Source organism: Oncorhynchus keta, chromosome 30 (assembly GCF_023373465.1).
Source record: "Oncorhynchus keta strain PuntledgeMale-10-30-2019 chromosome 30, Oket_V2, whole genome shotgun sequence".
Classification (NCBI taxonomy): Eukaryota; Metazoa; Chordata; class Actinopteri; order Salmoniformes; family Salmonidae; genus Oncorhynchus; species Oncorhynchus keta.
The window spans coordinates 60,930,077-60,952,493 of NC_068450.1; the positions used below are offsets into that span (position 1 = coordinate 60,930,077).

Genomic DNA, 22,417 nt, shown 5'->3' on the forward strand with positions numbered 1-22,417 from the left:
TGTCAGGTTGTTACTGCTGCTGCTGTATACTGTATACTGTATGGTTTGAAACTTAACATAATATTTTCAACTTAAAATACAGTTATTATACTCTAATAATGACCAGCATTATACACAGTTAAAAACATTGCAAATAAATAAATAAATACATCAAGGCATGAAAGGTCAGAGTGAAATGAATGAATCCAAAATAAAATATCATCATGGCTGCCGGTCTCCTGCGTGAACTGAACACATACAATACACCCACTAGACGTTTTCATCAGAGATCATATGATTATTCAGATTGATTCAAACTATGACAGATCATCAGTCTATGAACTCGATGAGCTTGAGAGGTACTTCTCACCATCTTCCCTGTTGGTTTGTTTGTGGCCTCTCTCTCTCTCTCTCTGACTCTGTCCCTCCGTGGGTATCATATACCCTCTAGACCAGGGATGGGAAACTCTGATGGGGGCCACAATGGCTCTTGGGTCAGCCTACCAACGTCCACATTCACACATGCAATCAGAGCCACAGGTTTGGTTGACATCACATGTTTTTGTTGCAGTTTTACTGTCAGTGAGTGCCATATAGCAAGTGGAAAACAAGTTAGGAAATTGCACCTTGTGTATTCCACATTTATACCTCCGGCTCCTATGCCCATGTATATCATGATTACTAGTGCCAGATACATCATGACTATCTCAACTGTTACAGTAGGTCACAGGCATAGTAGCCTAGCTAGCCAACCCTGACTTTAGCCTGCTTATAACCATTTTGTCTCTGCTATCTGCATTACAATGCTTAAAAAAAACTCTAGAAACTCTAAATTGTAGTGATTTTTCAGTGGAAATGTCACCGCTGAATATCAGGTCACTTTTTATACTAGGAGTGATGGTTGTTGGAACTTGTTGCTGCAGCTCCCACAGGTCATTACCCCCACACATTCCATCTCCTTGTCCAGCCAGAGCAATTACTGGCCAAATGAAAGGGCCTCAAGCAGAAGATGTGGGAAACAATGACATTACTTCATATGATAGGCCTATTATATGGCAATATATGGGTAAATGTTACCCGACCAGACCGAACAAAAAAACATAAACATTGTTTGAAATCATCTATAGGCTATAGATAGCAGTGGGGGCTGGTGGGAGGAGCTGTAGGAGGACGGGCTCATTGTATTGGCTGGAACGGAATTATTGGAACCGTATCAAACACATCAAACCTATGAAAACTACATGTTTAACTCCGTTCCATTAATTCAATTCCAGCTATTACAATGAGCCCGTCCTCCTATAGCTCCTCCCACCAGCCTCTGCTGATCAATATAGGAGGACGGGCTCATTGTAATAGCTGGAATTGAATTAGCTGGAATTGAATCTATCTTCCTTGCAAGCTATTTAGACTACTTAAAGTCAGCTAAACAGGAACAAAAGGAAGATGGCCCACAGATTAGGGTTATTTTCCAGTAGGCCTACCTATTGAATTGTAAAATAGGCTAGTTTACAGTATAGCAGGCTACATAGGCCTAAAATAGGATCATATTAATTTGGTTAACGGTATCTCGGGTATCCTAAACAAGAGCTCTTAGAAATGATATAGCTAGCCTATGCCTCTCTCTGTTTATAGGCTATTGAACAGGACGAGCGGAGGAACCGGGACGCGCTTCAGAGTACGAAAGTGACGTCACGAAGTGCCATTCGGCTGTGGGAGGGGGAAGGGGTATATAACTAAATAATAGATTACTGGTCACGTGGTGTAAGCAGGCTTCTGAATGATTTAAAAGGCTCTCGCCTCCCACCGCCTCCTGGTGATGCGCGAGATGCTACTGCTGCTGAAGAGAGAGAAGGAGAAGAGAGAGAGGGAAGAGAAAGAGAGAGGAGAGAGAGGCAGAGAGAGCGAGTAAGGGAGAGCGAGAGAGGAGAGAGAGAGACTGCAACAGCAGCCGACATGGAGCTCGAGCCTTTCCGGGGGACAGCGAGCATCCTCTAATCTGCCAGGGTCACGGTAGAATACGTAAGTGCATTTGTTTCTCATCCGTTCTCTCCATCTCTGTCCCACTCTCACTCTCACTGTCTGTGTCGTCATGGTTTATTTTGTGTGAAAATGGCGTATTTGACCCGCGGTATGTATGTGTGTCCTGCAGTTGATCGCGCAGTTGTTTGATGATAAAATGTTTCATTCTTGAGTCACACCTGCTTGGCGTGCGTGTGCATGTGTATGTGTTGGTGGTGGGAGCTCGCATCCCGGTTGTAGCTGCAGTAGACACCAGGAGAGAGAGAGGAGAGGAAGATACGATTTGCTTATTACATAAACCCGACATAAAGGTATTTGTTTATCAACAGCTAGAGTAAATGTTGAAATCTGCCTGATATCATCACGTAGAAGGCTACATCTCATCTGATCGCTATTTTATCATAGAAGGACCTTTAGATAGATATAAGGCTACCCTCTGCTGTGTGTGTGTGTGTGTGTGTGTGTGTGTGTGTGTGTGTGTGTGTGTGTGTGTGTGTGTGTGTGTGTGTGTGTGTGTGTGTGTGTGTGTGTGTGTGTGAAAGAGAGAGACCTTACGAAAGGGATGCTTATCATCCGTTTTATAGCATCATGTCTGCATGGGTAGGGTGCACGCCCATGTGCACGCCTATCCTCTGCAAGAATCAGGCTGTCTTTTTCTATAGATGATAGTGTGCGTGTGGAGGGGGGGGAGGCATCTGAACTTGTGCTGTTGGGGAAACTCTTGGGAGCAGATTTGTTGGGAGGTACAGGATAGGGTAGGGTAGGGTAAGGATAGCGTAGGATAGGGTAGGGTAAGGATAGGGTAGGATAGGATAGGATCGGATAGGGTAAGGGTAGGATAGGGTAGGGTTGGATAATGTAAGGATAGGGTAGGGTAAGGATAGCGTAGGATAGGGTAGGGTAAGGATAGCGTAGGATAGGATAGGGTCGGATAGGGTAAGGGTAGGATAGGGTAGGGTTGGATAATGTAAGGATAGGGTAGGGTAGGGTAGGGTTGGATAAGGTAAGGATAGGGTAGGGTAAGGATAGGATAGGGTAAGGATAGGATAGGACAGGGTAGGGTGAGGATAGGGTAGGGTTGGATATGGTAAGGATAGGATAGGTAAGGATAGGGTAGGATAGGGTAGGGTTGGATAAGGTAAAGATAAGGTAGGGTAGGGTAGGAGTAGGGTGGGGAAGGTTAGGGGGTAAGGATAGGGTATGATAGGATAGGGGTAGGATAGGGTAGGTGGGGTAAGGATAGGGTAGGATAGGGTAGGTTGGAAAAGGTAGGATGGGGTAAGGATAGGGTAGGATAGGGTAAGGATAGGGTAGAGTAGGGTAGGGTTGGATAAGGTAAGGGTATGGTAGGGTAAGGGTAAGAGTAGGGTAGGGAAGGTTAGGGTTGGATAAGGATAGGGTAGGATAGGGTAAGGGTAGGATAGGGTAGGGATGGATAAGGTAAGGATAGGGTAGTATAGGGTAAGGATAGGATATGGTAGGGTTGGATAAGGTAAGGGTAGGATAATGGTAGGGTTGGATAAGGTAAGGATAGGGTAGGATAAGGTAGGATAGGGTAGGGTTGGATAAGTTAAGGATAGGGTAGGATAGGGTTGGATAAGGTAAGGATAGGGTAGGATAAGGGGGTAGGATAGGTAGTTATTGTATATTATTGGTTATAACTTTCCATCCTCTCTGGGTTTGAGAATGAAACAGATAGTAGAGAGAGAGAGGGATCAAAGGAGCTCTGTAACTGCAGTATTGTCATCAGAGCCTTCACACACATTCCTCTCTCTGTCTGAGAAGCCAAAAGCTGGAAACATTGATTTCAATTATTTAGGGCTGAGGTTTAAACACACGCACACACTGAGATATTGAGACAGGTCTGTGTGTCAGAAAGCCTGGAGCCTGAGAACAAGCTCATCTCTATTTACATGTCATGAGAGTTCTCTATCTCGTTCTCTCTCTCTCCATCACCCATTCTTCCCCATGTTCCTTTTCTTCCTCTACCACTCTTCCTCATCCATTCTCCCCACTCTCTGCTCTCTCACTTCTTTACATCTCCCTCTGTCCCTCTCTCCCTTTCTCTCTCCTTCCATCTGTGTGGTGCTGGCCGTGGTGCTGAAAGCAGCAGTCATTAACAGGACTGGGTGGTTCAAGTCCTGAATGCTGATTAGTTGACAGCTGTGGTATATCAGACCGTATACCATGTGTATGACAAGACATTTATTTTTACTGCTTTAATTACCTTGGTGACCAGTTTATAATTGCAATAAGGCACCTCGGAGGTTTGTGGTATATGGCCAATATACCACGGCTAAGGGCTGTATCCAGGCACTCTGAGTTGCGTTGTGCCTAAGAACAGCATTTTGCCGTGGTGTACTGGCCATATACCCCATCCCCTCGGGCCTTATTGCTAAAATATGGTGTTGATGAAGTCTTGATAATAGGCATGTCTGTTATGTTGTATTAGTTTGGCTACATTCCCGTCATGCCAAGGAAGATCCCTAGGTGAGTTTAACCCTGATGGGGATACCAGTTCAATAATTCCCCTCCTGTCATGGCTAGATGTCACGGGGAGTAACATCGACTGCTCCCTATAAGCTTGTTTGTAATGGATTTAGATCAATCATTCTGTCAACAGGTGTGTGTATGTATGTGTGTGTAATGCGTAATGATGAAACATCACTGAGCCACAGGTTGCAGCTGTGTGTTTGTGTGTGTTTGTGTTCCCTTATACTGTCTAAATGTTTGTTTGCGCAAAGTGCCCTTTTCTTGATTGCTTGATAGATTGTTGTGTGTGTGTGTTTATAGATGATCTCATAAACCTTGTTCTTTTGCATGTGTGACTCACCCTCTCACAAGAACACACACAACCTGATTTGGTTTGTGAATGGCAGATAGCCTCACTGACGTCACAGAGCCTGTCTGTGCATAAAAGCTAGTACAATCATCTCCACACACACACACACACACACACACACACACACACACACGCGCGTGCGCGCACACACACCATCACAGAGCCATCTGCATCTCCGTCATCAGCAGCACACCCCCTACCAGACTACAGGCCACGTAGAAAGATAGAGAGCGAGAGGAAGGGGGAATAAACTCTGGGCCCTAGTGATGTGTACAGCGTATTAGAGAGAGAGAGAGAGAGAGAGAGAGAGAGAGAGAGAGAGAGAGAGAGAGAGAGAGAGAGAGAGAGAGAGAGAGAGAGAGTGAGAGAGAGAGAGAGAGAGAGAGAGAGAGAGAGAGAGAGAGAGAGAGAGAGAGAGAGAGAGAGAGGCTGCGTTCAGCTGTCTTTCCAACTCTCACTAAACTCTTGAACTCAGCACTGGAGAGAGAGAGAGAGGGGGAAAGAGAGAGAGAGGAGATGGAGGGCTGCGTTCCAGCTGTCTTTCCAACTCTCACTAAACTCTTGAACTCAGCACTGGAGAGAGAAAGAGAGAGAGAGGAGAGAGAGAGGGGGAAAGAGGAGAGAGAGGGAGATGGAGGGCTGCGTTCCAGCTGTCTTTCCCACTCTCACTACACTCTTGAACTCAGCACTGGAGAGAGAAAGAGAGAGAGAGACTGAACGAAAGGAAGAGAGAGAGAGAACCTTTCTCCTGAGTCAGGTCCTATACTCAATGATGACATACCCTCTCTCTGACTCTGACCTACTCAGAAGTCCAGTGGTTGCCATATCAGAACATTGCCGGCTGCCAGATTGGACTGAATGAGGCTCTTATCTTTATTAAGGTACTGAGTTCCAGAAGCTGAATCAGGATATACGTTCTGTCAATCAGACAGAATGTTGGCTGGAACACACAGCTAACCACTCACTTACAACAATGAATCATGCCCATGGATTGGCTGATTGAATAACAATAATTTATTATTATGGTGGATGACTAGGAAACCAGATGACAGACAGATGGATGGATAGGCATACCAACAGGCAGACGGACGGACAGACAGACCGATCGAAAGACAGAGGATGGCTGGACATTGTAATGGGCTGTTTACACCTGTTCTTCTAGTTAGGGAGGACAGATCCTATTGCATTGTGTTTGAGATCAATACTGTGTCTGATGGGAACAGATGAGCTGTTTTATCAGTCTGCTGCTCATCCCTCCATCATCATCCCTCCTCTCTTATCCTTTATGTCCTATTATCCACACTCTGCAGGGACAATAGCTGCCATGCCCACCTCTCTCCTGTATTGTGCCTTGTTTGGTGGTTAAACTGAAACACACACACACACACACACACACACACACACACACACACACACACACACACACACACACACACACACACACACACACACACACACACACACACACACACACACACACACACACACACACACACACACACACACACACACACACACACACAACCACTGTGGTTAAACAGCTGGGTAATTGCAGGCCTCGTTTAAGTGGTTGATGGCTGAGAGGCGTGTGTGTGTGTAGTGTTCGATGATTGAGTAGTGCTCGATGATTGAGAGGTGCGTTGGCCCACTCTACATAAATGACTTCTCTTCCTGAGTGCAGACAGAGGGGGAATAATAGTGAATTAAACAGAGAAAGAGAAAGCTCATTGAAAGAGGGAAAGAGGTTGTCAGTAATAGCAGTCATCAGAGCAGGTTATTTTCCTACCCGGGCGCACATACAGACTGTGTAATAAACTCCTGTTCACTTTAGACCAGATGGTTTTACTCAATCATCTTCTATGAGTGCAGTCGTTGACTGACTGGGCGGAGGACAAGGGGATTGGTTGATCGAAGGTTGAATCCGTGACTGTGTCTCAAATAGAGCCCTGTTCCCTCTATAGGGCTCTACTTTTTGACCAGTACTCTGGACTAAGTGCACTATGTCGGGAATAGGGTGCCATTTGGGACGTACCAGCCTGTAATTATTTGTCTATGGCTGTAATTATATTGTGTGTGCTTGTGTGGGTCTGTAACAGAACAATGTGTTCTGTCAGATTGGGGGAGTGGAGGAGTTGAGTCCTTACAGTCCATCAGCTCTGAGTTCATCTCAGGTCAGATCTAATCAGGAAGTGATGATGACTCAGGAAGTTACAACACAGTCATCTGGAACGCATGCAAGCACACACACACACATACACATACAGACGGATATGAACTGTCCTCTATGGCTTGGTGTTATGAGATGGTTGCTATAACAACAGGTCTACAAGGACCAGCTGATAATTAGTTCTCTGTGTTCAGGTATAAACTCATTCTGGAAGACACACCTCGCTGTGTGTATGTGTGTGTGTGTGTGTGTTTACAGTAAAGGATGGATAACCAGCCATATCTTCCCCAATGTGACTGTAACTGTCAAACAGCTGTGGACAAGACACCGACATGGTGTCATATGTTATCAGCTGTATTGTACTGTATGTGTAAAAACATGGGATTTTCTGTTACAGATTGACACCTGAGACAACAGAGAACATATCACCATGAAGCACTGCTGACACCCCCCTCACCTGACTACCAGAGAGAAGACACTTTCTTCCTCCCATCCTCTCTCCCACTCAGCCCATCTTCACAAGGATAAACGTTATTTACGAGAGTGGGAAAGGTGAACGCCGGAGGATAAAATAAAAAAAGCTAAAGCCCTCTCTTGACCCTTGACCTCTAACCACTGACCTGTGACCTCAGTATGTCAGGCCTGCGTGGTAAGCTGCAGCGTGTCCAGTGGCGGGCAGGATGGCACACCTTCACCTCCAGAGTCCTCAGGACCAAACCAGTAGAGAGCATGTTGGACTCTGGGACAGGTAGGTGTTTACAGGGGGGCCTCTAGGAGTGTGAAGGAAGGTGGTAATGTGTGTGTATGTGTGTGTGTGGATATATGTGTGTGGGTGTGTGGGTTATATTAACGTGTGTTTTATGTTAAGGTGTGTGTTTGTATGCTAATGTAAGTGTGTGTGTACAGGTGGTACCAGCAGCCATGGCACCAAACTAGCGAGGGTGTTGTCCACGGTAGACCTGGTGTCACTAGGGGTGGGCAGCTGCGTTGGCACGGGGATGTACGTGGTCTCTGGGCTGGTTGCTAAGGAGATGGCCGGACCTGGCGTCATCGTCTCCTTCATCATCGCTGCTGTCGCCTCTATACTGTCAGGTAACACACACACACACACACACACACACACACACACACACGCACACGCACACACACGCACATACAAACACGCACGCGCGCAGGCACGCACGCACGCACACACACACACACACACACACACGCGCACACGCACTCGCGCACACGCACCCGCACACACGCACACACAAACACGCACGCGAGCAGGCACACACACACACACACACACACACACACACACACACACACACACACACACACACACACACACACACACACACACACACACAGCTACTGTACATGATATTTGTGCGTCTCCCCTTCAGGAGTGTGTTATGCTGAATTTGGGGTTCGCGTTCCCAAGACAACAGGCTCAGCCTACACCTACAGCTACGTGACAGTGGGGGAGTGTGTGGCCTTTTTCATTGGCTGGAACCTGATCCTGGAGTACCTGATTGGTACAGCCGGGGGCGTCGGCTCTCAGCAGCATGGCGGACTCACTAGCCAATAAAAGCATCTCTACGTTTATGACTACACACATCGGAACACTCAACGGCCTGGGTGAGTCTGGAGAGGGGAGGAGAGGGGAGGGAGGGGGTGGAGAAGGGAGGAGGGTGTGTGCTGTATATCTGTGTGGGTGTGTGTGGTGTTTCCAGTAGCTGTGACATAATCTTCCCTGAGACCTGGGCTGTGTCCAGCGTAGAAATGTAGTGCGTTGAACAGCCATGCCTTTCTGACAGTTAGAGTAATAATACAAGTCAGTAAGGTTCACCTTCCTGAATGTGAGCCTGACGTCTAGAGTGGCTAGCAGTATAGGAACAGACAGTGAAAGCTCATTCCTTAACATAACAGATTATCACTACTTTTTCTGTTTGTGGATTGTAGCGAGGGTTATGCTACAGTGTTGTGACAGTTGTGTGACAGCCTAGGAACTGTGAAAACAGACAGAGGGAGACAAAATCTCTCTGACAGGAAAAGGAAATGTTAACTTTCCAACCGCTGGCCATCTAGCCTGCCATCCATTCCTCTGCTCACACACACACACACACACACACACACACACACACACACACACACACACACACACACACACACACACACACACACACACACACACACACGCACACGCACACGCACACACACACACACACTGTTGGCACGGTGCATGACTGTTGACAGTGTGTGTTCATGTGTTTTCTGCTGGTTCCGTTTTTGGTAATGGTGGGGCCCAGGTATCTAATGTAAGCTCTGTTACAGTAAACTCGTGTGAACCATTTCAACTTTGAGCCTGTTTCTTATGCTGTTTCTTATGAGGTCTAAAGGCAATAGACACTAAAAGTCTGCAGGTCCAGACAACCTGGGCCCCGACCTCTTAAAGATAGCAGCTGGTATTATTACTGAACCTGTGGCTCACATTTTCAACTTCAGTCAATCAATTCCATACCCAGCATTTGGAAATCAGCTTATGTCCTCCCACTGCTAAAGGGTGAAGATCCCTCAGATCTAATAACTATCGTCCTGTCTCCCAACTCCCTATCCTGGCCAAAGGGGTTAGGACTGTGGCGTTCACGATATTTCGTCAGCCGGTGATTGTCAAGCAAATAACTGTCAGTCTCACGGTAATTGACCATTAATTAACATGAACACATTTAGCATCTCCTGGCTTTCATACATTTTTAAAAGTCTATTAAATCCATGTAATACAGCCTACATGTTCCACCATAATTTGCAAATAAATTCATAAAAAGTCCTACAATGTGATTTTCTGCATTTCTTTTTCTCATTTTGTCTGTCATAGTTGAAGTGTACCTATGATGAAAATTACAGGCCTCACTCATCTTTTAAGTGGGAGAACTTGCACAATTGGTGGCTGACTAAATACTTGTTTGCCCCACTGTATGTCAGTTAGGCTCTACACCCCTTGTAAAGCGGATTAATGTGCTTCATTTAAAAAGTTATTTGGCCACTTTAGTTGTGATACAAACCTTACTAAAACATATAGGCTTATGGGCTAGGCTTTAGTTGTGATACAAACCTTACTAAAACATATAGGCTTATGGGCTAGGCTTTAGTTGTGATACAAACCTTACTAAAACATATAGGCTTATGGGCTAGGCTTTAGTTGTGATACAAACCTTACTAAAACATATAGGCTTATGGGCTAGGCTTTAGTTGTGATACAAACCTTACTAAAACATATAGGCTTATGGGCTAGGCTTTAGTTGTGATACAAACTTTACTAAAACATATAGGCTTATGGGCTAGGCTTTAGTTGTGATACAAACCTTACTAAAACATATAGGCTTATGGGCTAGGCTTTAGTTGTGATACAAACCTTACTAAAACATATAGGCTTATGGGCTAGGCTTTAGTTGTGATACAAACCTTACTAAAACATATAGGCTTATGGGCTAGGCTTTAGTTAGTTGTGATACAAACCTTACTAAAACATATAGGCTTATGGGCTAGGCTTTAGTTGTGATACAAACCTTACTAAAACATATAGGTTTATGGGCTAGGCTTTAGTTGTGATACAAACCTTACTAAAACATATAGGCTTATGGGCTTTGCGACTATGATTTGAACAAGTCACAAAAAAAAGGCATTGTTTCATATACTGGGCGTCATCCACAAGTGATGATACAGTTGAAGTTGGAAGTTTACATGCTCTTAGGTTGGAGTCATTAAAACTCCTTTTCAACCACTCCACAAATTTCTTGTTAACAAACTATAGTTTTGGCAAGTCGGTTAGGACGTCTACTTTGTGCATGACACAAGAAATTCTTCCATCAATTGATTATAGACAGAATATTTTACTTGAAATTCACTGTATCACAATTCCAGTGGGTCAGAAGTTTACATACACAGTTGACTGCGCCTTTAAACAATTCCAAAAAATGATGTCATTGCTTTAGAAACCTCTGATAGGCTAATCGACAACATTTGAGTCAATTGGAGGTGTACCAGTGGCTGTATTTCAAGGCCTACCTTCAAACTCAATGCCTCTTTGCTTGACATCATGGGAAAATCAAAAGAAATCAGCCAAGACCTCAGAAAACAATTGTAGACCTCCACAAGTCTGGTTCTTCCTTGGGAGGAATTTCCAAACGCCTGAAGGTACCACATTCATCTGTACAAACAGTAGTATGCCAGTATAAACACCATGTGACCACGCAGCCGTCATACCGCTCAGGAAGGAGCGTTCTGTCTCCTAGAGATGAATGTACTTTGGTGCGAAAAGTGCAAATCAATCCCAGAACAACAGCAAAAGGACCCTGTGAAGATGCTGGAGGAAACAGGTACAAATGTATCTATATCCACAGTAAACGAGTCCTATAAGGCCGCTCAGCAAGAAAGAAGCCACTTCTCCAAAACCGCCATTAAAAAGCCAGACTACTGTTTGCAACTGCACATGGGGACAAAGATTGTACTTTTTGGAGAAATGTCCTCTGGTCTGATGAAACAAAAATAGAACGATTTGGCCATAATGACCATCGTTATGTTTGGAGGAAAAAGGGGAGGCTTGCAAGCCGAAGATCACCAACCCAACTGTGAAGCACAAGGGTGGCAGCATCATGTTGTGGAGGTGCTTTGCTGCAGGAGGGACTGGTGCACTTCACAAAATAGATGGCATCTTGAGGAATGAAATTATGTGGATATATGGAAGCAATATCTCAAGACATCAGTTAAAGCTTGGTTGAAAATGGGTCTTCCAAATGGACAATGACCCCAAGCATACTTCTAATGTTGTGGCAAAATGGATTAAGGACAATAAAGTCAAGGTATTGGAGTGGCCATCACAAAGCCCTGACCTCAATCCTATAGAAAATTCCCTTTAGAAAATATGTGAGCAGAACTGAAAAAGCGTGTGCGGGCAAGGAGGCCTACAAACCTGACTCAGTTACACCAGCTCTGTCAGGAGTAATGGGCCAAAATTCACCTAACTTATTGTGGGAAGCTTGTGGAAGGCTACCTTAAACGTTTGACGCAAGTTAAACTATTTAAAGGCAATGCTACCAAATACTAATTGAGTGTATGTAAACTTCTGACCCACTGGGAATGTGATGAAAGAAATAAAAGCTGAAATAAATAATTCTCTCTACTATCATTCTGACATTTCACATTCTTAAAATAAAGTGGTGATCCTAACTGACCTAAGACATGGAATTCTTACTAGGATTAAATGTCAGGAATTGTGAAAAACTGAGCTTAAATGTATTTGGCTAAGGTGTATGTTAACTTCCGACTTCAACGATATACAATTCACAAGTGATAGGCTAATTTTGCCACCCATCAGACTATTCTTGATATAATATTGTCTTTACATATACTAAATTGTAACGGCGTTCTTCGTTTGTCAAAAAGAGTCGGACCGAAATGCAGCGTGGTGGTTACTCATGACTTTAATAGAAAAAGTGACACACGAAATAACGATACAAAATACAAAACAACAAACGGAACGTGAAACCTAATTACAGCCTATCTGGTGAAAGTACACAGAGACAGGAACAATCACCCACGAAATACAAAGCGAAACCAGGCTACCTAAATACGGTTCCCAATCAGAGACAACGAGAATCACCTGACTCTGATTGAGAACCGCCTCAGCAGCCAAGCCTATACAACACCCCTAATCAGCCTCGATCCCAAATACTACAAACCCCAATACGAACATACAATATAACATAAACCCATGTCACACCTGGCCTGATCAAATAATTAAAGAAAACACAAAATACTAAGACCAAGGCGTGACAGAACCCCCCTAAGGTGCGGACTCCCGGACGCACCTCAAAACCCTAGGGAGGGTCCGGGTGGGCGTCTGTCCATGGTGGCGGTTCCGGCTCGGGACGTGGACCCCACTCCATTAATGTCCTAGTTCCTCCCCTTCGCGTCCTGGGATAATCCCACCCTCGCCACCGACCATGGCCTAATAGTCCTCACCCAGAACCCCACAGAACTGAGGAGCAGCTCGTGACTGAGGGGCATCTCGGGACTGAGGGGCATCTCGGGACTGAGGGGCAGCTCGGGACTGAGGGGCAGCTCGGGACTGAGGGGCAGCTCGGGACTGAGGGGCAGCTCGGGACTGAGGGGCAGCTCGGGACTGAGGGAAGCTCGGGCTGAGGGGCAGCTCGGGCTGAGGGGCAGCCCGGAACTGAGGGGTAGCCCGGAACTGAGGGGGAAGCCCAGTACTGAGAGAAAGCCCAGTACTGAGAGAGAAGCCCAGTACTGAGAGGAAGCCCAGTACTGAGATGAAGCTCAGGCAGTAGTAGGCTCCGGTAGATCCTGGCTGGCTGGCGGATCTGGAAGATTCTGGTTGACTAGCAGATCTGGAAGAGACTGGTTGACTGGCAGATCTGGAAGAGACTGGTTGACTAGCAGATCTGGAAGAGACTGGTTGACTGGCAGATCTGGAAGAATCTGGTTGACTGGCAGATCTAGCTGCTCTATGCAGACTGACAGCTCCTTGCAGACTGACAGCTCTGACTGCTCCATGCAGGCTGGCAGCACCTTGCAGACTGGCAGCTCCTTGCAGACTAGCAGCTCCTTGCAGACTGGCAGCTCTGGCTGCTTCATGCAGACTGACAGCTCTGGCTGCTTCATACAGACTGACAGCTGCTGGCTGCTCCATGCAGGCTGACAGCACCCTGCAGACGAGTAGCTCCTTGCAGACTGATAGCTCCTTGCAGACTGGCAGCCCTTGCAGACTGGCAGCTCTTTGCAGACTGACAGCTCTGGCTGCGTCATGCAGACTGACAGCTCTGACTGCTCCATGCAGGCTGACAGCACAGCGCCTCTATTTCTTCCTTGGGACGGCGATATTCTCCCAGCTGCGCCCAGGGTCCTTTTCCGTCTAATATCATCTCCCAAGACCAGAAATCCTTATATTGCTGCTCCTCACAATTAACGGGGAGAGTAGGCTCAGGTCTGACTCCTGACTCAGCCACTCTCTCTCTGAGCCCCCCCAATAAATATTTGGGGGTTACTTTCGGTTTTCGCTCTGCGCCACCGTGTCTTTCTTTTCGACTCCATTCGCCTATAGCCCTCTTCGCACTGCTCCAACGAATCCCAGGCGGGCTCCTGCACTCTCTCTGGGTCGGCCGCCCACCTGTCTATTTCTTCCCACGTCGTATATTCCATGCCATTGCTGTCCATAACGTCCTCCCTTCGCTGTTCAAGCTGTCGCTGCCTGTTAACACGCTGCTCGGTCCGTGTGTGGTGGGTGATTCAGGTAATCCCAAATACTACAAACCCCAATACAAAACATACAATATAACATAAACTCATGTCACACCCTGGCCTGATCAAATAATATAAAGAAAACACAAAATACTAAGACCAAGGCGTGACATAAATAATATATTTGTGACATTTTTATTTATTTAGAATGGACCATTATCATGCACTTGTATCAAAACAGGGGCAGGGGACAAAATACATGTCATCTATGCACTTAAATAACGAATGGAGGACGCTTTTCCCTGTGGTTTATTTCATTCCAGCCAGGTACACTATACTCCTGTTGTAAAGAGAAGCAATGTGCTTAATATTAGGAAAGTTGAGAAATAAATATAGTAGGCCTAGCCTATAGAAAGCTGATGGGATCCTCCTCTTTTTAATAGAAGCCATCCCTCTGTTTTCTCACACAATTGCATAGCCTATAGAAATGTTGTGCAACATGACCTCTCATGAAGTGTTTGATGAGATTTTCGAATACTTTTGCATTAATGTTAGAGTGATTAGAGGGACAATAAAGTGCTGAGTACCAGGCAGTTAGCAATTTTGGTAAGCTACTAACGACCAGCAGCAACATCAGAGCTTGGAGAAGCCTAATTACCTAACTAAACAGTCTTGTGGAATTTGACTGCCACCATGACTCGTGACCACCGGTGTGGCGGTAATACGGTCACCGTAACAGCCCTAAGAGGGGTTCAGTCTGACTTTAGATTGGGGCACAGCACTACAACTGCAGCTATAGAAGTGGCAAATTACATCATAAATGCACTTGATAAAATGCAGCATTGTGCTGCTCTGTTTGTTGATATATCAAAGGCATTTGATTCAGTTGACCATGAATTGTTGCTAGCTAGATTCAGTAACATTGGTCTCAGTGAAGGGGCAGTAAATTGGTTTAGGAACTATCTTTCTGGTAGAACACAATATGTATGTACTGACAATCACAAGTCTATCTTTCTTGAGATTAATATGTGCCCCAGGGTTCCAGTCTACAATCCATGCTTCATCTAGATATGTTAGTGCCACTGAATGAATTTACATTTTTTTACTCTGTTACAGAGGAGTGTAAATGCTTATTTTAAATCTGGATTATGTTGTTGTATTCTATTCTATTGTTGTATGTTTTAATTCTGTAATGTATTGATTGTTGCTGCCTTCTTGGCCAGGTCTCCCTTGAAAAGGAGTCTCTGGGTCTGAATGGGCATTTCCTGGTTAAATAAAGGTTAAATAAAAAATGTATGTTTACCTCCCGGTGTGGTGTGTATTTAACCTTCCCTCCCTCAAACTACTTCTTCCCATCCCTCTCACCCTCACTCTCTGCTCCCCCTCCCCCTCCCCTCCCTCTCCCCATCCCTCTCCCCATCCCCTCACCCTCTCTGCTCCCCCTCCCCATCCCTCTCCCCATCCCTCTCCCCTCCCCTCTCTCTGCTCCCCCTCCCTCCCTCTCCCCATCCCTCTCTCCCTCACTCCTGCTCCCCCTCCCTCCCTCTCCCCATCCCTCTCTCCCTCCCCATCCCTCTCTCCCCTCGCCCCTCCCTCCCTCCCTCTCCCCATCCCTCTCTCCCTCGCTCTCTGCTCCCCCTCCCTCCCTCCCTCTCCCCATCCCTCTCTCCCCTCATTTCTCCCCTCTGCTCCAACTCGCTCCCTCCCTCCCTCCTCCCCTCCCTCTCTCCCTTCCTCTCCCCTCTGCTCTCCCTCACTCTTTCCCTCCCCTCCCTCCTCCTCTCCCTCCACTCCCTCTAGGTAAAGGAGAGCAGTCGTACCCAGACCTCCTGGCCCTGCTGATAGCAGTAATAGTGACAGTGATCGTGGCCCTGGGGTGAAGAACTCAGTAGGGTTTAATAATGTGTTGAATGTGATCAACCTGATGGTGTGGGTCTTCATGATGGTGGCCGGACTCTTCTTCGTTAACGGACACAACTGGGACGATGGAAGGTTCTTACCCTTCGGGTGGTCAGGGTGAGACACACAAACAGACGTGTATACATATGCACACCCTATTACACACATACATTGGCAGGCATGCAGATATGCAATGAATTGTGATATTCAACTCATTAGTCAACTTCTCCTAGTTTACTAGCTAGGTTTAGTAGCAACATTGCTAACTAGCAGCTAACTCGAGGTCAACTGTTGGTGGAATCATACGACAAGTGATTGTGTTTTAACACAGCCTTTAACCACTGTCTCTCTTGTGTGTGTTTATACCAGGTGATGCAGGGAGCGGCAACATGTTTCTATGCCTTCATAGGGTTTGACATCATCGCTACAACAGGGAGGAAGCCAAGAGCCCCAACACCTCTATACCCTATGCTATTACTGTTTCCCTCATCACCTGCCTTACTGCATACGTCTCTGTGAGTACACACACACACACACACACATACACACACATACATACACACACACATACACACACACACACACACACACATACACACACACACACACACACACACACACACACACACACACACACACACACACACACACACACACACACACACACACACACACACACACACACGCATACACGCAGACACGCACACACATACATACACACACACACACGCATACACGCAGACGCACATGGACACATACACACACACACACACACATACATACATACACGCATACACGCAGACATACACACATACATTCACACACGCATACACGCACACACATACACGCACACACACACACACACACACACGCACACACACACACACACACACACACACACACACACACACACACACACACACACACATACATACACACACACACACACACACACATACATACACACACGCATACACGCAGACACACACACATGGACACACACAAACACACACATACACATCCATGCCCTATTCGGTGCAAATTACATCATTTGCTCTCAAGAGTTTGTCAGGATGTATGATTTCTGGTTGGTTGGACTCTCTCTATGTATGTCTGTGGTTTAGGATATAGACTCTATTCTCTATGGTTTCAGATATAGACTGTCTATATACTCTATGGTATCACATATAGACTCTCTATGTATGTTTGTGGTTTAGTATATAGACTTTATTCTCTGTATTCTCTATGGTTTCAGATATAGACTGTCTATATACTCTATGGTTTAAGATATAGACTGTCTATATCTATCTATATACTCTATGGTTTCAGATATAGACTGTCTATATACTCTATGGTTTAAGATATAGACTCTATCTATATACTCTATGGTTTCAGATATAGACTGTCTATATACTCTATGGTTTCAGATATAGTTTAAGATATAGACTAGACTGTCTATATACTCTATGGTTTCAGATATAGACTGTCTATATACTCTATGGTTTAAGATATAGACTCTATCTATATACTCTATGGTTTCAGATATAGACTGTCTATATACTCTATGGTTTAAGATATAGACTCTATCTATATACTCTATGATATAGTTTCTATGGTTTAAGATATAGACTCTATCTATATACTCTATGGTTTCAGATATAGACTCTATCTATATACTCTATGGTTTAAGATATAGACTCTATCTATATACTCTATGGTTTAAGATATAGACTCTATCTATATACTCTATGGTTTAAGATATAGACTGTCTATATACTCTATGGTTTAAGATATAGACTGTCTATATGCTCTATAGTTTAAGATATAGACTCTATCTATATGCTCTATGGTTTCAGATATGGAATCTGTACTCTAATGTTTCAGATACAGACATGTTCTATATCTCTGGTTTAGGTTAGGTTGGTAATCTGTCAGTAATAGACGGCATTTTTATTTCTGTCTTTCTCCATAATCTCTGCATCCTAATCTCTCTCTGATCTCTGATCTGTGACAGATGGTCAGTTTACGTAGATCAGAGAGGCGCAACCCTACACACACACACACACACACACACACACACACACACACACACACACACACACACACACACACACACACACACACACACACACACACACACACACACACACACACACACACACACACACACACACACACCTGCACACTTGAGTTTATCTTCATACCCTCTCTCTCTCTCTCTCTCTCTCTCTCTGTCTCTCTCTGTCTCTGTCTCTCTATGTCTCTCTCTGTCTCTGTCTCTCTCTCTGTGTCTCTCTCTGTCTCTCTCTCTGTCTCTCTCTCTGTGTCTCTCTCTGTCTCTCTGTCTCTCTCTGTCTCTCTCTGTCTATGTCTATGTCTCTGTCTCTGTCTCTCTATGTCTCTCTCTGTCTCTCTCTCTGTGTCTCTCTCTGTCTCTCTGTCTCTCTCTGTCTCTCTCTGTCTCTCTCTGTCTCTCTCTGTCTATGTCTCTGTCTCTGTCTCTCTCTGTCTCTCTCTGTCTCTGTCTATGTCTCTGTATCTGTCTCTGTCTCTCTCTGTCTCTCTCTGTCTCTCTCTGTCTCTCTCTGTCTCTCTCTGTCTCTCTCTCTCTCTGTCTCTCTCTGTCTCTATGTCTCTCTCTGTCTCTGTCTCTCTCTCTGTGTCTCTCTCTGTCTCTCTCTCTGTGTCTCTCTCTGTCTCTCTGTCTCTCTCTGTCTCTCTCTGTCTATGTCTATGTCTCTGTCTCTGTCTCTCTCTGTCTCTCTCTGTCTCTGTCTCTCTCTGTCTCTCTCTGTCTCTCTCTGTCTCTCTCTGTCTCTGTCTATCTCTGTCTGTGTCTCTCTCTGTCTCTGTCTGTCTCTGTCTCTCTCTGTCTCTGTCTCTCTCTGTCTCTGTCTATCTCTGTCTGTGTCTCTCTCTGTCTCTCTCTGTCTCTGTCTCTCTCTGTCTATGTCTATGTCTCTGTCTCTCTCTGTCTCTCTCTGTCTCTCTCTCTCTCTGTCTCTGTCTCTCTCTGTCTCTGTCTCTCTCTGTCTCTGTCTCTCTCTGTCTCTGTCTCTCTCTGTCTCTGTCTCTGTCTCTGTCTCTGTCTCTCTCTCTGTCTCTGTCTCTCTCTGTCTCTGTCTCTGTCTCTGTCTCTGTCTCTGTCTCTCTATGTCTCTGTCTCTCTCTCTCTCTCTGTCTCTCTCTCTCTCTCTGTCTCTGTCTCTGTCTCTTTCTCTGTCTCTCTCTCTCTCTCTCTCTCTCTCTGTCTCTCTCTCTCTCTCTCTGTCTCTCTCTCTGTCTCTCTCTCTGTCTCTGTCTCTCTCTGTCTCTGTCTCTCTCTGTCTCTCTCTCTCTCTGTCTCTGTCTCTCTCTGTCTCTGTCTATCTCTAGGTATCAGTGATTCTGACTCTGATGGTTCCCTATACAGAGATCGATGCAGACGCTCCTCTGATGGAGATGTTTGCTGTACATGGCTGTTATTTTGCTAAGTACATAGTAGCAGTAGGCTCTGTAGCTGGCCTGTCTGTCAGTCTCCTGGGCTCTCTGTTCCCCATGCCACGAGTCATCTACGCTATGGCTGGAGACGGACTGCTGTTCAGGTGACAACACACACATGGACACACACACACACACACACACACACGGACATGATCATACACAAACACACAAGCACACACACGCATATATTAATAACGTTCGCATTATGCGTGTGTGTGTGTGTGTGTGTGCGTGTGTGTGTGTCTAGGTTCCTGGCCCATGTGTCTCCCTACACTGAGACTCCAGCGGTGGCATGTGTTGTGTCTGGCTGTCTGGCTGCTCTCCTCTCTCTCCTCGTCTCCCTACGAGATCTCATAGAGATGATGTCCATAGGAACACTACTGGCTTACACACTGGTGAGTTACACACACACACACACACACACATACACACACACACACTCACACACACTCACACACACACAAACTCTCACTCTTCTCTACCTCTTCCAGGTTAGTGTGTGTGTGTTGTTGCTACGCTACCAGCCAGAATCAGACATCCACGGCTTTGTGAACTTCCTGTCTGAGGAGCAGTCCAATAAGAAGAAGGAGGGCGTGTTAGCTGAGTGTGAGAAGGAAGTGTGCTCTCCAATCAGTGAAGTAGATGACTACGGAGGACCTCAAACTAACACCTGTGGAGCTAAGAATCTCCCCTCGCTAGGTGCACACACACACACACACACACACACATCCAATCCTACTACCCTGATACCATATTACCCTAACATTGTAAATTGTAATATTGTAAATTGTAATATTGTAACATTGTAATATTGTAACATTGTAATATTGTAACATTGTAATATTGTAATCCAGGCGACAACGAGATGCTGATTGGTAAACCAGATAAAACCACTTACACTGCCAGCCACCCGAACTACGGCACCGTCGACATGGGCTCCGGCATCGAATCAGAAGAGTCAGAGGGCGGGATGTCGTGGAGGCTGAAGAAGCTGATTGGTCCGCGGTACTACACCATGAGGATCCGATTGGGCCTGCCTGGAAAGATGGACCGGCCCACTCCGGCAACAGGAAAGACCGTTACTGTCTGTGTCCTCCTCCTCTTCCTCGTAGTCTTCATCTTCAACTCCTTCATCATCTTCGGTAAGGACACATCTCTGTTGAACACTCAGTACTATTGAAACTATACTCCTATTGATACACCATTAGTTTCTGTATTATATCCATTTCTTATAAGATTCAAACCCACATTTCTCAAATGACTTACACTAAACAACATACATCTAAAACTACACAAACCAAACTAACTGCGAACTGCTAAATCATTTCATTCTATTGTATATTATCCCATTGAATTATTGAAGTTTCTGCATGGCGAACGTTTCCTTCTCTAGCTATTTCCCTCCTGTATCTTCTCTTCTCCAGGAGCGGCCAGCATCGGTGATGGCAGCTGGTGGGCTCTTCTCCTGCTGATCTTCCTGGTCATCTTCATGGCCCTCCTCATCGTCATCATCCTGCAGCAGCCAGAGAACCCAAAGCGACTGCCCTACATGGCTCCGGCTGTTCCCTGGGTTCCTGCTGCTGCCATGCTGGTCAACAGCTACCTGATGTTAAAACTGTCTGCCATCACCTGGATACGCTTCGCTATCTGGTGTTTCCTAGGTGCGTTACTGGAGAGACGAGTGGATGGATAGATGGATGAATGGATGGATGAATGGATGGATGGATGGATGAAAGTACATGTATATACCACATACTCTAACATTGTGTGAGTGTGTATGTGCACGTGCCTGTGTGTGTGTGCGTCTCACCCTGCGGTTTGGTGTGTGTCTCCCCTTCAGGTATCCTGATCTACTTTGGTTATGGGATGTGGAACAGTACTTTGGAGATCAGGTCCAGGGAGCAGGAGGTCCATGCGTCTACATACCAGCGCTACGATGGTCACCATGCCGGGGTGGACGACGGCTTCTCAGGCTTCAGCGTTGACGACGACCTCTACCCCCTAGCAACAACGACCCTGGGCCGCACCACATGGTGTCGACGGGTCAGGGCTGGTACCCCCAAGGCTGATGATGATGATTGGACGGTTCCGAAGGGAGGAGCTAAGAGAGCGCTGGCGGAGGAGGACCCAGTAGATTTCTGAGAAGAAAGGAATGATGGACGGATGGACGGATGTTTCCGAGAGGATTGATAGATGTTACTGTTGTTAACAACTGAATGTACTGCCTACTGCCGGCTGCCTGCCTGCCGGGGTGTGTGTGTGTTGTGTGTGTGTGTGTGTGTCTGTGTGAATGTTTGTGTGAATGTTTGTGTGGGTCCCTTGTTACTTATTTAAAAACATATTTTTTCATTGAATTACAAAGGAAGTATGATCCTATGGAGGAAAGCTGTAGACTAACAATCAGAAACAGTGGGTCTTTGGGTTGACTTGGTGATGGGCATACAGTGAAGGTATTTTCCTCTCACTATAGACAGTCCAGAGTGATGACAGACTGGGAGCGACGAGTCAGCATTTCCTGGTTCGCCACACTCACAGGAAGTTGTCAGAGCGCTGATCCGAGGTCACTTCCTGTCACTGGTGCAGGTGTCTCTGCTGCTTCTCTCATCTCACAGAGAGGAAACTAGCTACACACACACACACACAGACACACTTAGACACACACCCGCCTCTCCAGTCTCTATCTGGGAAGGAGGGGGGCTGATGGGGTTTTGTTTCACATTGTAATTGGACTTTGCTTGCAATAGTGCCTTCATCTGTGTGTGCATGCGTGTGTGTGTTTT

The 22,417-nt window shown here is 45.8% G+C and overlaps 1 long non-coding RNA gene and 1 pseudogene across 1 annotated transcript; one reads left to right on the forward strand and one right to left on the reverse strand.

Moving 5' to 3' along the window:
• The first annotated feature begins 1,746 nt into the window (after positions 1–1,746).
• Positions 1,747–21,882, forward strand: LOC118377101 (probable cationic amino acid transporter; annotated as a pseudogene).
• Positions 10,061–10,582, reverse strand: LOC127914044 (uncharacterized). Its single transcript, XR_008087711.1, has 3 exons — positions 10,515–10,582; positions 10,361–10,460; positions 10,061–10,260 (listed from the first exon to the last, which is right to left on the reverse strand). It is a non-coding gene; the product is annotated as an uncharacterized LOC127914044 (long non-coding RNA).
• Positions 21,883–22,417: the final 535 nt, after the last annotated feature.